This window comes from Nycticebus coucang, chromosome 3, assembly GCF_027406575.1.
Source record: "Nycticebus coucang isolate mNycCou1 chromosome 3, mNycCou1.pri, whole genome shotgun sequence".
NCBI classification, from domain to species: domain Eukaryota; kingdom Metazoa; phylum Chordata; class Mammalia; order Primates; family Lorisidae; genus Nycticebus; species Nycticebus coucang.
In genome coordinates, this window is record NC_069782.1 from 55,615,949 (window position 1) to 55,629,367 (window position 13,419).

Genomic DNA, 13,419 nt, shown 5'->3' on the forward strand with positions numbered 1-13,419 from the left:
TAAACGCCCTTGGCTCTGATGGTCATTCTCCACTCTGAGTAGCCCACTGTGACATCACATGACATTGCTCAGCTGGCTCCAGGGCCGGACAGAGCAGCTGGAGGTGGCCCATGCGCTGGGAGCAGAAGTTGGCGTTGGGTTACATGGAGACTTCTGTCCAGCGAGGGCTTGAGTCCCCGTCCTGCCCCTCTGTTTCTCAGTGCCTGAATTCATGGCTGCTGAGAGCCACGGTGGCTGTCTTGAAAACTTGAACTGACTTTGAAAACAAAAGCTACAGGCCAAGTAGGTGGAGTTGAAAACAGAAAGATCCTGAGCCCCCGAAGAGTGCAGAGCATGTCACGGGTCCTGGCTTATCCATCCTCAGACGTGCTTTGGGGAAGAAAAAGAAACCTGTGTCTTTTAAAGCCAGTTATTTGGCCTTTTGTTCATGCAGCTGAACCCTACCTGTTCTGAGCTGTGTATAAGTTATGTCACCGTATGAGCTCCCTTGGCTCTGCCTCTTCTCCCCTGCTGGCCCTGGGCTACTTCTTCTCTAACCGGCGAGGCCAGTGCTCCGTCTGCTTGTCGTGTGTGGAGAGCAGGAGACATTTCTGTGCCACCGTTAGGCCTAGTGGGCCTGGGCAAAGACAGAAAGGTGTCAGGCCTAGGCTGTAGTTGAAAAATACCAGTTAACTCCTGGCAAATTGCCAGACTGCAAGCTTTCAAAAAATAAATAAATAAGTCTAATTCACTCCCAAGGTAGATGGGAAAGTACTAATTAATTTCTTGCTTCTAGTTCACTCCAAGTTTCTTGCGTGGCTAACTCCTTGGGAAACAGACCAGGAGGTACCAACTGTTCCCGGACTGACTTTTAAACAATACCAGGTGGGGAAAGTACTGAAACTAAGATGTATGGGGGAAAATATTAAAACAAAGATATATGACATATGATTAAATAACTGCAAAATTCTGCTTCTGTACCATGCTTACTTGCTACCCTACCCAAATGCACCTGGACAGCCTGCATGCCAAACAGGATGCAGACCAGGCCTTAAAAACCTGACCTCTTAAGCACTCGAGCTGCTCTCAGAAACCCCATGTTGGGATACTGAGGCAGTCGCCAGCTCAATAAAAGGACTCCTCTTTAGATTTAACTTGTTGGCTGTCTGGTCTTTGTGGAACTCCTGGGCACAACAGCAGGTGACTGAGCACAGCTACTCAGCAGGTGTCAGATCTGCTGGGGCTGTCAGGTGTCTGACAGGCAGCAGAACTCAGTCTCCCAACTTGGGAAAAATTAAGTAGCCAGATAATGAATTGCTTCTATTTCATAAGGAGGAACAGAGAAGGGCGGATGATGGTATTTCTGAGATAGTCGTGTTAGTGAAAATTCCTTCCTCCAGGAGACGAGAAGGAACGTGGGGTGAGGAAGAGGAAGGTTCCGGCAAAGACAAGTCCTCGACGTCTTCGTGTGTGTTCACATCTGCCTGTCTTCATTTCCACTTCTGAGCTATCTGGAGGCGGAGCTTGGAGTGGAGAGTTGGTCCTAGACCCAAGACCTTTCAGACTTACGTGCAGCTCAGCTTGTCAGTAGCTCTTCTTTAGCTGGGGGCTCTGAGGAGAGATGGGGTGCAGGAAGCAGGCCTGTGTCTCCCCACAACATGAAGGTGCCTGCACCCTGACAAGGACCGGGGTGGGCAGTGCAGGGGGTGGCCATGTGTCTCCTGCTCTGGCTTCTCCATGCTGTGAACCCCAGATGCACTGCTGTGAGCTATGAACAAGGACAAGGGAAGTTATTTCGCTAGAGATGCATTTATTTTGCAGTGATTTGGTGTTGCCAGCACAGGTAGTGATGGCTGTTTGGAACTAAGGACTCAGTGCCCTACCTGGACCCCTCCCTCGTGGAGAAGATCCAACTAGCTCTTTCCACATTTCTGAATCTCATTCTTCCTGTTACCATTTTAAAAGAAATCTGAAGAAAGAGGACTGAGATCCTTTGGGTTACACCAAAAGTGATCTGAACATCTTTTAAGCACCATTAATCTTCCCAACGAAATGAAGAATGTTCTGCGTGATTTTCCAGAAGGATCTTTGGAGTTTTATGGACTATTTTGGAAACAGAACCCAACATATGGGCCTCCCTAACTGGAGCGATAACTTGTAGCTTCAGCCTAAAAACAGACAGTGTGCACATGTGTGTATGTATCTCTGTGTACATGAGTGTCCGCATGTGTGGATCATATGTGTGCGTGTGTACATGTGTCTGTGTGTGTGTATGTGTATGTACATGTGGGTTTGTGTGTATATGTGCATGTGTAGGGTGGGGGTTTGTGTGCATGTATGTGTGTGCAGGTGTGCATATGGGGGTGGATTTGTACACAAGTGGGCACATGTGTGTATGTGTGTGGGTGTGTCTTCCAGGCTTTGCTCCCGAGGATGGCCCGTCAGAGCCATGGCACATCCCATGAGCCACTCCATACTTTGGGAAGTGAGTACCCACACGTGCATTCAGACCCAGCTGCCACCTTGCAACTCTGTTCACTACCCATTTGATGCATTACTCACATTAATAATACCAAATGCCAAATATGCCCACAGCACTTAGGATCCATAGTAACATTCAATCTTTAAAACAATTCTGTGATTCACGTTGTTACTGTCCCAGCAATCTTAGAGATGAGGAAATTGAAGATGAAGGGTGCAAAGGTCAGTTTCCTTGGCCACAGGACCATCAGTAGTAAAGCAGGACCGACCAGGGAAGGGCGTGAAGTCCACCTTGTCTGCCTGGATTTGCCTCCTCCTGGCCGCCTCCCAGGCTCTGGCCATCTGCACAAGTCCCTTCCACGGGGATCCTGGAAAGGGATGTCTTCCTCCTCGTGCCCCATTAACACCATAACCCTAGAGAGAGTTAGTGCTAAGTAGGCCTGGGATGATGTGGTTTTAATTATAATTTTAATTATTCCACAAGGCCATTATGTCTCTGGAGCCAAGTCCCCTAAGATATTTTCTGGTAACTAAATAATAAGTTTGTAAGTTTATTTCTTGGCATTTTAAGTGCAGTCCTATCTAGTGGGACAGTTCAGGTTTGGGATAATTTCTTTGTGTGGCAAATGAGAGTACCAAGACTCACTTGTGAAGTATCCCGAGAATGGAAAAGCAAGTATCCAGTGTACTCAACAGTAACATGGAACCAGTAGATGAACAACGACACAGCCACATGAGAGAAGAGCACAATTCAATTCAAGTAGGGGGAAGGAAGAATAAGAGAAAGGAGCAGAGGGAGGGCTGATGTGCACACACAGGGCAAAAGTTGTCATTTTTCTGAGCTGGGAAACAGCAGCTAGCCCGGGTACAAGGGTGGCTTGCACAGGACAATCTGCTGTCACCCAGACTGTTTTACTGGTTTGTAAGATGCAGGATTAGAAGATGTGACTGTAATACTCGAGTGGACCTGGGATTCTTGATGCCCAACTTCTAATGAAGGAGAGAGAGAGCACATTCCAACATTCCACTTGGAGGGAAAGTAAGGGAGCCTCTATTTTTAAGGCTCTATTTAAATAGAAATGGCATCTGTCTTTTTTTATGTTGAACATCGAGACACGCGTGTTCTTATAGTTTAAAACATCAGAACGAGAAAATCAGGGCCCCAATTTTCTCTACCCCAATCCTCTTTGGAGAAAAAAGAGAGACCGAGTATCTGGAAAAACTGAAATGCTATCATTCAGCATGAGCCTCGCCCACACATTTTGCTTGCATAACAAGTTAGGCCTGCTTTTCTTTCTTATTGTTTAATCTTTCCTATCTGCAAAACCAGAAGTTAGGCATCTTTTCCATGATACGATATGATGAGAAAAAAATATTTCTTACATTTCTTCTGGAAGAGGTGTGTGTGTGTGCATGCGTATGTGTGTGTGTGTGCATGCCTATGCATGTGTGTGTTTGAAAATCTTCGGGGAAAGATTAGAGAATAACTGTAGGGAACAATGGTAAATTAATTTGAATTAACATATTGTCATAAAGCCAACCCCAGAGAATGGTTCTTTAGGATATTGTCATAAATAACACCCCATCCATTACACAGGCAAACAGGAGCTCACAGCAAATCAATCCATGGAATTCTGCTAACAATTCATTTAATTCAGAGTTTAACTCAGGTTTATTTTATTTCTTTTTTAGTCCTCTCCTCTCCTCTCTCCTCTTCTCTTTCTGAAATAATCTCACTCTGTCCCCCTGGGTAGAGTGCCGTGGCATCACAGCTCACAGCAACCTCAAACTCTTGGGCTCAAGCATTCCCCTTGCCTCGACCTCCTGAGTAGTTGGGACTACAGGCACCTGCCACACTGCTGGGGTATTTTTTTTTTTTTTATAAACAGGGTTTCACTCTTGCTCAGGCTGGTCTTGAACTCCTGAATTCAAGCAATTCACCTGTCTCGGCCTCCCAGAGTGCTAGGATAGTTTTATTTTCAATTGACAAATAATCATTATATATATTTATGATATATGATGTGATATTTTGACATTTTTGCTATGTAAAGTGATTAAATCACATTTCTTTTTTAAAAGGCTTCCTTTGAACATTAGTTCATAGTAACATTCAGAGGAAAATGTGTTTCTGAGTTGCCAAAATCTTTTACTGGTGATTTTCTTGTCACCCATTTTCTGACATGAGTTATGCACAACTGATAACTGAATGATTCTTATAACCAGCACAGTTCTAAAACAAAACAGATTGTTCTCTTTTAAAAATTTGTATTCATTTATTTTTTATTTCAGGTTACTATGAGGGTACAAACTATTAGGTCACATTGTTCAAGGTTTAGGTAAAGTCCAAGCTGTGGTTGAGCCCTTCGCTCAGGAGGTGTGCTGTGTACCCCAACGTTGTGCACATTACGTGACAGTACACCAGCCCCTCTCTCCTCTCCTCTCTCTTGTTCTTCCTCCCCCCACTTCATTTGAACTGCGATCTTCTCTTGGGTGGGTGTGCTTCTACTGGCTTCATATTCCTGTTGAGTACATTGGATACTTGCTTTTCTGTGCTTGTGATACTTTACTAAGGAGAAAGTTCTTCAGCTTCAGCCAGGTTAAGACAAAAGATATAAGGTCTCCATATGTTTTTATGGATGGATACTATTCCATGTTAAACCACAGTTTATTAAGCCATTCACTTGGGTTGCTTCCACATCTTGGTGATTATGCATTGAGCTGTGACAAACATGCTAGTGCACATGTCCTTCTAGTAAACCAATTTTATTTCTTCTGGGTAGATACTTAACAATGGGATTGCGGAATCGAATGGAAGGTAATTTAAAATTTTTAAACTGGCACATATAGTAATGGTTGAGACATTGGGTGTATGTCCAACCTTGAATCATGGTTGTATTTGTTATTAAAATACACAAAATTGAAGCCTGCTTTGTCAGCGTCTGTGTTACGCCTCTCTCCTCTCTGCTTTTCGGCTGGGATGTGAAACCCTCTCTGTTTTTATCTTTCTGGTTTCTTCCAAGGCAGCAGGATGCAACGGAGATGGAGTGAGAAGAGCCAGACTTGAATGGGAGTCTGTTATTTGCTTATTTTGTGATGCTGGGTTAATTCTTCATCTATAAAAGTGGGAAAATGCTTGATACTTATTATTACTACTAGGCCTTTGATCTAATTTTACACACAAAGTCCTATGATAATAATTCACATAGAATCAATGGTGGCTTGAAAAATTAAACACACCGGTGATTTCCCTCTGGTCATTCCCCTACTGCCACATCTCCACATTCACCATGGATATCAATGTTTGTCAGTGTTTAAACAAATTATAGCAATCTTTCCCTCAAAGGGATTTTAAAACTTTTGTTGTTTAATATCAACATTTTCTCACTTCACATTATTTTTTGGATGTGAGTAAATGGTGAATAACATAAGGGTTGACCCTCGTCACAGAACAAATTGATCCACCCAAATGGAATTGCTTTGTTTCTGAAATCAGCGTTGGAGCACTTGATCAAGTTTCTCAGTGGAGTCTGGGAAAGACTATAGGCAAGATGGCTATAGGAGGTCACAGAGAGGGAGCTGAAAGGTGGAAGAAAGGTCAGAGAGGGTCTGACAGCTGCCTCTGACCAGGTGCAGGTGAGCCACAAACAAAGCATCACACACATGCTGGGAAGGGCAGGGTGTGCTTGGAGTCTTGGCACCCACTGAACTGATCAGAAGGACAACTTGAGGCTCCTCAACTGGAGCTGAGAGTGCTTAGTTAGCAGGATAGTTATCCTAGGGGCCAGGAGAGGAGGGGAGAAGGAAGGGGAGAAGAGAAGAAAGAAGGTAGGAAGAGAGGAGAGAAGAGGAGAGGAGAGAGGAGGAGAGGAGAGAGGAGGAGAGGGGAGAAGAGAAGAGGGGAGGTAGAGGAGAGGAGAGGAGAGGGGAGAGGAAGGGAAAAGGAAGGGGAGGTGAGGGGAGAGAGGAGAGGAGGTAGAAGAGAGGAGAGGAGAGAGGAGGGGAGAAAGAAGGGAAGAGGAGGGGGAGGAGAAGAGAGGAGGTAGAGGAGAGGAGAGGGGAGAGGAGGGGAAGGGAGGAGAGGGGAGCAGAGGGAGGCCCCGAGGCTGTCCCTGTCACAGGATGCCGTAGCCAGCAAGATCAGGGAAGTGCTATGTGTGGGCTCAGCTCAGAGCGGCAGGGGGACATCTGGGGTGAGGACGAGAAGCTCATTGGCCCAACTGAAAGGATGCGGCCTCTCAACTCAACCCTGGTGTAGGATCTCTTCTGCCACATTATGTAATAATCATCTTCTTTGTGAGCCACTAAGACACTGTATAACATTTTGTTCCTAGAAAATGATATGAACTTAGTAAATGTTTTCTGAATTGATTCATTCATTTATCCCTTCAAAAATATTTATGAGACTTCTATTATAGGTCTGACAGTGTTTCAGATTGTAGGGATGTAGTGGTGAACTAGATCCACCATTCCCTGAATAATGCTCATAGACATTGTATTCTAGGAGGGGAATCAGACACTTGAATGAACAAGCAGAATAATATCAGGTGTTTGGAAGTTCTGTGAAGACTCATCTAGAATGATATTTTAGATACAATACTCAGGGGAGTGGTACTTGAGGACCTTCCCTGAGATCCATGCAAAGAATAGCAGGAGTGCATTCGATCACAAGTGACGCTGGCCTGGCCGATGGGTTCTCTCTCTCGTGAGTTTTATTCTAATATACTATGCTCAGAAAGCTTCTTTCAAAATAGACGTTAGACTTACTCCATAGCCCAAGAAACGTATTAGAACTGGGAATGTAACAGGAAAAGCCATGGCCCCTCCCTTCAAGAGTTGGCCTTCTAGTATGGAGTTTCAGAGATATAAACAATAACAACACATCAGGGAATACGTAGCTATACTGAGGAGGTGTTTTTATTTTATCTGTGTGCTGGGAAAACTTCTCACGGGTGTCTCATGTTTCTGACGCTTGTCAACAGGAAGACTTTTATTTGAGATTATTTTTTAAGGATCTTTGTATGGTGACTACCTCAGAGGTTAGAGGTTGTCTCTCTCTCTCTCTCTCTCTCTCTCTCTAGAGAAAAGAGATGATTTGTTTCTTTAACAGGGTACTAAAGAAAATGTCTCCTTCTAAAGAAAACATCGGGCAGGTATCCTGTGGCTTAGAGTCCCCGAAGCTCAGGGTTTCTCAGTTGCAATGGAAACCCACTGTGTGTGCAGTACCCCCCTAGGCTGCTCCATCACCCCAGAGGATTAACCCACTGTGTGTGCAGTACCCCCCTAGGCTGCCCCATCACCCCAGAGGAAACCCACTGTGCGTGCAGTACCCACCTAGGCTGCCCCATTATCCCAGAAGATTAACCCACTGTGTGTGCAGTACCCCGTTAGGCCACCCCATCACCCCAGAGGATTAACCCACTGTGTGTGCAGTACCCCCTAGGCTGCCCTATCACCCCAGAGGATTGACCCACTGTGTGTGCAGTACCCCCCTAGGCCGCCCCATCACCCCAGAGGATTAGCCCACTGTGTGTGTAGTACCCACCCTAGGCCACCCCATCACCCCAGAGGATTAACCCACTGTGTGTGCAGTACCCCCCTAGGCCGCCCCATCACCCCAGAGGATTAACCCACTGTGTGTGCAGTACCCACCCTAGGCCGCCCCATCACCCCAGAGGATTAACCCACTGTGTGTGCAGTACCCCGTTAGGCCACCCCATCACCCCAGAGGATTAACCCACTGTGTGTGCAGTACCCCCCTAGGCTGCCCCATCACCCCAGAGGATTAACTCACTGCGTGTGCAGTACCCACCTAGGCTGCCCCATCACCCCATAGGATTTGGAACAAGAAAAATCAACCTGAGCCCTGGAGATGGAGCTGTTTGCTCTGCCATGAGCAAGAAAGTCCTTGGTGACCGACGCTGGAGTGCTGTGTCCTCTGCCAGAATCCACATAATTGTCATATTCCATCATGTGAGCTTGGAGATGGTAACAGTTTCAGGTCCTTAATAAGTCTTCTCATGGTGATGATACAAAAATTATTTAAACTTTCAGAGCCTTAATTTTCTCATTTTGAAAATTGGCATAAAAATCCCCACCTCACAAAATCACAGGAAGAATCCAACGGATGTCACAGATGTAGCAGAGACTGTTAGCAATTCCTCAATACATGTTCTTTCCATTGTATGTAACATAGAAAGCCAGCGTTGTGACAAAGGCCACCGACCGACCTTATAGCTAGGTGTGATTGATCAATAAAGCTCTGTCCATGGGGCTGGCGCCTGTGGCTCAAAGGAGTAGGGCGCCGGCCCCATATGTCAGAGATGGCAGGTTCAAACCCAGCCCCAGCCAAAAACCGCAAAAAAAAAAAAGAAAGCTCTGTACATGGGATGTAAATAAAAGTGCAACTTTCAGATGTTTTGGTAAAGAGAGAGAATTTTCCCTTTTCCTACGTCCCCATTGCCTGGAATATAGACATGGTGGTGAGACATCCAGGCTGCTCAGACGGGAAGCACCTCACACACAGAAAAGCAGCAGAGCGGAAGGATCTGGGCTCTGTGTCCTGTGAGGCCGCAGTTCAAGTCCTGGGCTGTGTTTTAGAGGAAGATGTTTGAGCCCCTCCTATCTGGCACGTTTACTGAAGTGAGGAAGTTGCCCCTAACTGGTGGAGGAGCGAGATCAGACTCAGGTGTGAGAAAGACCCCCCGAGTGACGGCAGGGAGGAGGGAGTCGAAGCAGGGAAGCCAGAAGGAGGGAGATGGCCTCGCTGCCCAGGGCAGGGGGTGTTTCTCAAAGTTTTGGAATGTTGGCACATGTTTAGGTTTTACTTGGCCTGTGGATTTTTACAAGAATGTCGAATTCCATAGTCAAATAGATCAGAAAGTTAAAGTTAAACATGACTCTTCATTATATGTGTTAGAGATATTTTCAGCACTAAAAGATTTTGTGCCTCTTAAAAGAGAGGGCTGAGAATACAGTACTCCTCAAATTTACCTGAAAAGTGGGACCTTTTTACTTAAACCTTGTAGTATTCCTGTCCCCTAATGTTCTAGAGGACCCAGTTTGGAATACGATCAAATGCCTATTCGATGTAAAGACCTCTATAAATGATCTCTAGAAATGTTTAGTCCAAGCTAACATCCAACTATAAATAGTCCCCCAAAGCATTTCACAAAGAAAGATGTTTGTCAGATACAAGAGCTAAATAAACACGTATGCATTCCAGACACCCGCTTTCCACAAATGAGAACCGAAAGTTGCAGATACACCAAATACCATTTGGTGTCAATGTCCCTCTCTACAGAGTCCATCTTTCTGTTTTTATTCTGAAGTATAAATGAATAAGGGTTGAAAATGATTCAAGTTACTGCCTTGATTCCATATAGGGAGAGCTTCATAAATAAAGTCCTTGCAGCAGCCTTAGGGGTGAATACTGATTCTCGTAGCTGGAGAGAGGCTGCATGTGGGGCCTCCCTCCTCAGGAAGCTCACAGCAGTCTAGAGGCCAAATGAGAGGAGGCAGAAAGAACTTGTGAAGTCAGACTCTAGGACTGTGGTCCTGACAGTGTTTGATCTAGCAGGGCTATTTCCAAGAGTAACCCAGGCCTGCATGCACTTACAGTAGCAAATGGCAGGATAAATCGGATCAGCCATTAACATCTTAATTCTCTCCATGACCAATATGAGGAGAAGGAATGCCATTTAAATTCTTCACAACAAAATAGTTGTGCAGAATGCCAGGGGGAAAAATGGAAAATTACAATCCCTTGTCAAATATCCCTACAGTTTTCTCAACAGTACAGTCAATCCTGTGTGCAGGCAGAAGCTGGCTGTCTTCCATCATTCAGGTCGTATTGGCAAAGGCGTTTTCAGGTGCAAAGGAAACACACAGAGGTGTCACACTGCACTTGACACTGTCACTGTGGTGACAATGTTTTCTCCAGCTGTAGGTGTCAATCGCATTTTGTTCCATTTGCTGCCACACGGCTTGGCGGTGACCTGTGTGGGCAGGCCCTCTGTCCTCTGCGATGTCTTCCTTAGGAGCAGCCATCAGCAATTGCCCTGGAGGAAAACGGTGCAGCATCAATGGCCCACATTGTGAGCTGAGAGCTTTCTGTGGAATGCCTTATATTGCTGCATGGGATGGAAGGTGAATTCAGCAGTGGGATTCTGGAATGCTGGCAATATGGGGACGCTTCTGTTTCTTCTGTGTATGCTGGCCACATAAGTGTCACAGTTGGCTTGTTAAGTGTCCTCACTGTCATCAATGGCCTTGGTCAGTACCCACTCAACAACCCAAAAGAAAAGTACGAATCATATTTCTATAAAATGAAAAGGAACTTCTTTTTAAAAGCCAGGGAGAAATTCTCAGAACAAAAGAGAGAGAGAGTCTCTTTCAGAAACTAACAGATGGTCCAACTCTCAACGGGACACTGGCTCCTTGGTGTGACATTATGCATAGTGAAAAACTTAAGGGTTTCTCAATCAAACCTGAGTTTGGGGAAACACCAAGTTATGTCACATTAATCAGGCTTCTTTTCTGGGGGGCGGGGGGGTCTGTAGCCTTTAATGCAATGATCCCTCCTGTGAAACATTAAGGAAAAACAAAAATATACAGAATTTCCTGAGTTTATTTTATCACAGAAACCTTTATTACATATAGGCCCAGATAGTTCCATGCAACATCCTTCAGCTTTTATATCTAATGAGCATGTTCTGATCTACAAAAAACAAAGTTTTTGAGACATGCTTACTAACCTGGTAATCTGACCAAGTCCACGTTTTTGGTGAGGAAGGCAGGCCTAACATGGTCTTAGCAGAGATGCAATGTTGTCCTTGGGACCATTTAGAATGCTGCAGTAACATGGATGGATCTGGAACATATTCTTCTCAGTAAAGTATCTCAAGAATGGACGAAAAAGTATCCAATGTACCCAGCCCTACTATGAAACTAATTTATAGCTTTCATATAAAGCTATAACCCAATTATAACCTAAGAATATGGGGAAAGGGGAAAAGGAGGGGAGGGGAGGGGAGAAGGTCGGTGGAGGGAGAGTAATTGGTGGGACCACACCTGTGGTGCATCTTAAGGGTACATGTGAAACTTAGTAAATGTAGAATATAAATGTCTTAACACAATAACTAAGAAAATGCCAGGAAGGCTATGTTAACTAGTGTGATGAAAATATGTCAAGTGGTATACAAAACCAGTATATGGGACCCCATGATTGCATTAATGTACACAGCTATGGTTTAATAATAAATTAAAAAAAAATAGAATGCTGCAGTAAAGGTCACTCACTGTGAGGTGTACCAGAGATGGGCTGTAGTATTTGCACAATTCCCACCTCACTGATAAGTGTGAAAAAGTGATGTCATTACAGGGGCAGCACTCATAGTCATCTCTACAATAGGGCATAGTGACTCAAAAAGGCTGCATGTTACTGTTTCACTGTGTGAGTGTGAGCATGCAACATGTGTGAGTGTGAGCATGTACACCTGTGTGTGCACGTGTGCACTTGTGAGCACGCGAGTGTAAGCATGCACAAGCATATACATGTGTGCACACATGTGCAGTGAGCATATACATGTGTGACCATGCACATGAGTGTGAGCATGTACACGTGAGTGCGTATTATGTGCACTTGTGAGCATGCATGCACAAGCATATATGTGTGAGTGTGAGAATGCATGTGTGTGTGAGCATGCACATGTGAGTGTGAGCATGCACGCTTGTGCAGTGTGAGCATTCACATGTGTGCAGTGTGCAATTTCATGCACATTTGCAAGTGGTGGGCTGGAGGCTGTGAGGAAAATCCAGACAAGATAAATCAAAAGCTAGTGAGAATTTCAAAGATTGCAGTTCTTTTGAAGCTCCTATATCATATTTTTTAGGTTTTTGATTTTTAGACCATGGACCTTAGGATTTAGCCTCACAGATTTTTTTCTCTGTGCTACAAAGAAGTATTCACTTGGCATCCTAGTTTACTGCATCTGGGAAAAGTGACAAGCAATTAAATACACTTTTAGTTAAAAGTTGAACTAGAGGTGATACTTTAAAAATATCAAACAAATATAAAGCAGCATATCATAACGATTAAGAGTACATATTCCAGTGCCATCCTGAGTTTCAGCCAAAGCTTTCTGCCCTTTGGGTAAATCATGTCAGTGAAATGGGTATGGTCATAGATCCCACCTCAGGTTGGCATAGGATTAGAGTTCTTATTTGAAAAGCTCTTAGAAGAGTGGTTTTCATTTTCTCTCTTGCATGTCATAATACTCAGAAGACATTCAACAAACATCCTAGGGAAAGCCCTGAGTTTACAACCCAATGGATTAGTGATAGTGGGTACGGATTTGTGAGGAAGATCAGATGAGCTACAGAAACACAGAAAAACTACATATTTTGCACATAAGTGTAGCATGGCTTAAACATATGTTTTTACAGCAGAAACATTTGAACCAGACTAGAGTCCTGCTCAGTCCCTGAGCAGAGAAAAGAGCCCAGCACAGAAAGAGACTTCCAGGCTCAGGTGTGACTGACGTGTGATTGAAGGGGTGGCTGGACCTTACGTGAAGTTTCCAGTGAAGACTTGGAGAGAGGAGAGCAGAGCGCAGGAGATGACGGGAGATGCAGATGGCTGAGAGCCGCCCACCTCTCTGCCCCTTCCTGGTGCAGGTGTAGCTGTCCTTGTAAAGAAGGGCAGGCAGGTCTGGAAGAGGCTGAAACGTTGCCCAAGGAACAATCTGGAGTCTCAGTTCTGTCCCTGCAGGGCCCAGACTCTGGGGCTGGCAGTTGCCGACGTCTTCTTTCTCCTCAGCATCTGGCTCCACATTTTCCATCTCCCCTCACACTGGAGTGGCCTGAGGACCCAATTCTGCGCAGCAGCAGGAAGGGGTCTGCAATGTCGTCCAGGTCCCGTCTAGGCCCGTGGATGTCTTTTGGCCCCCTCTCATCTTCTAC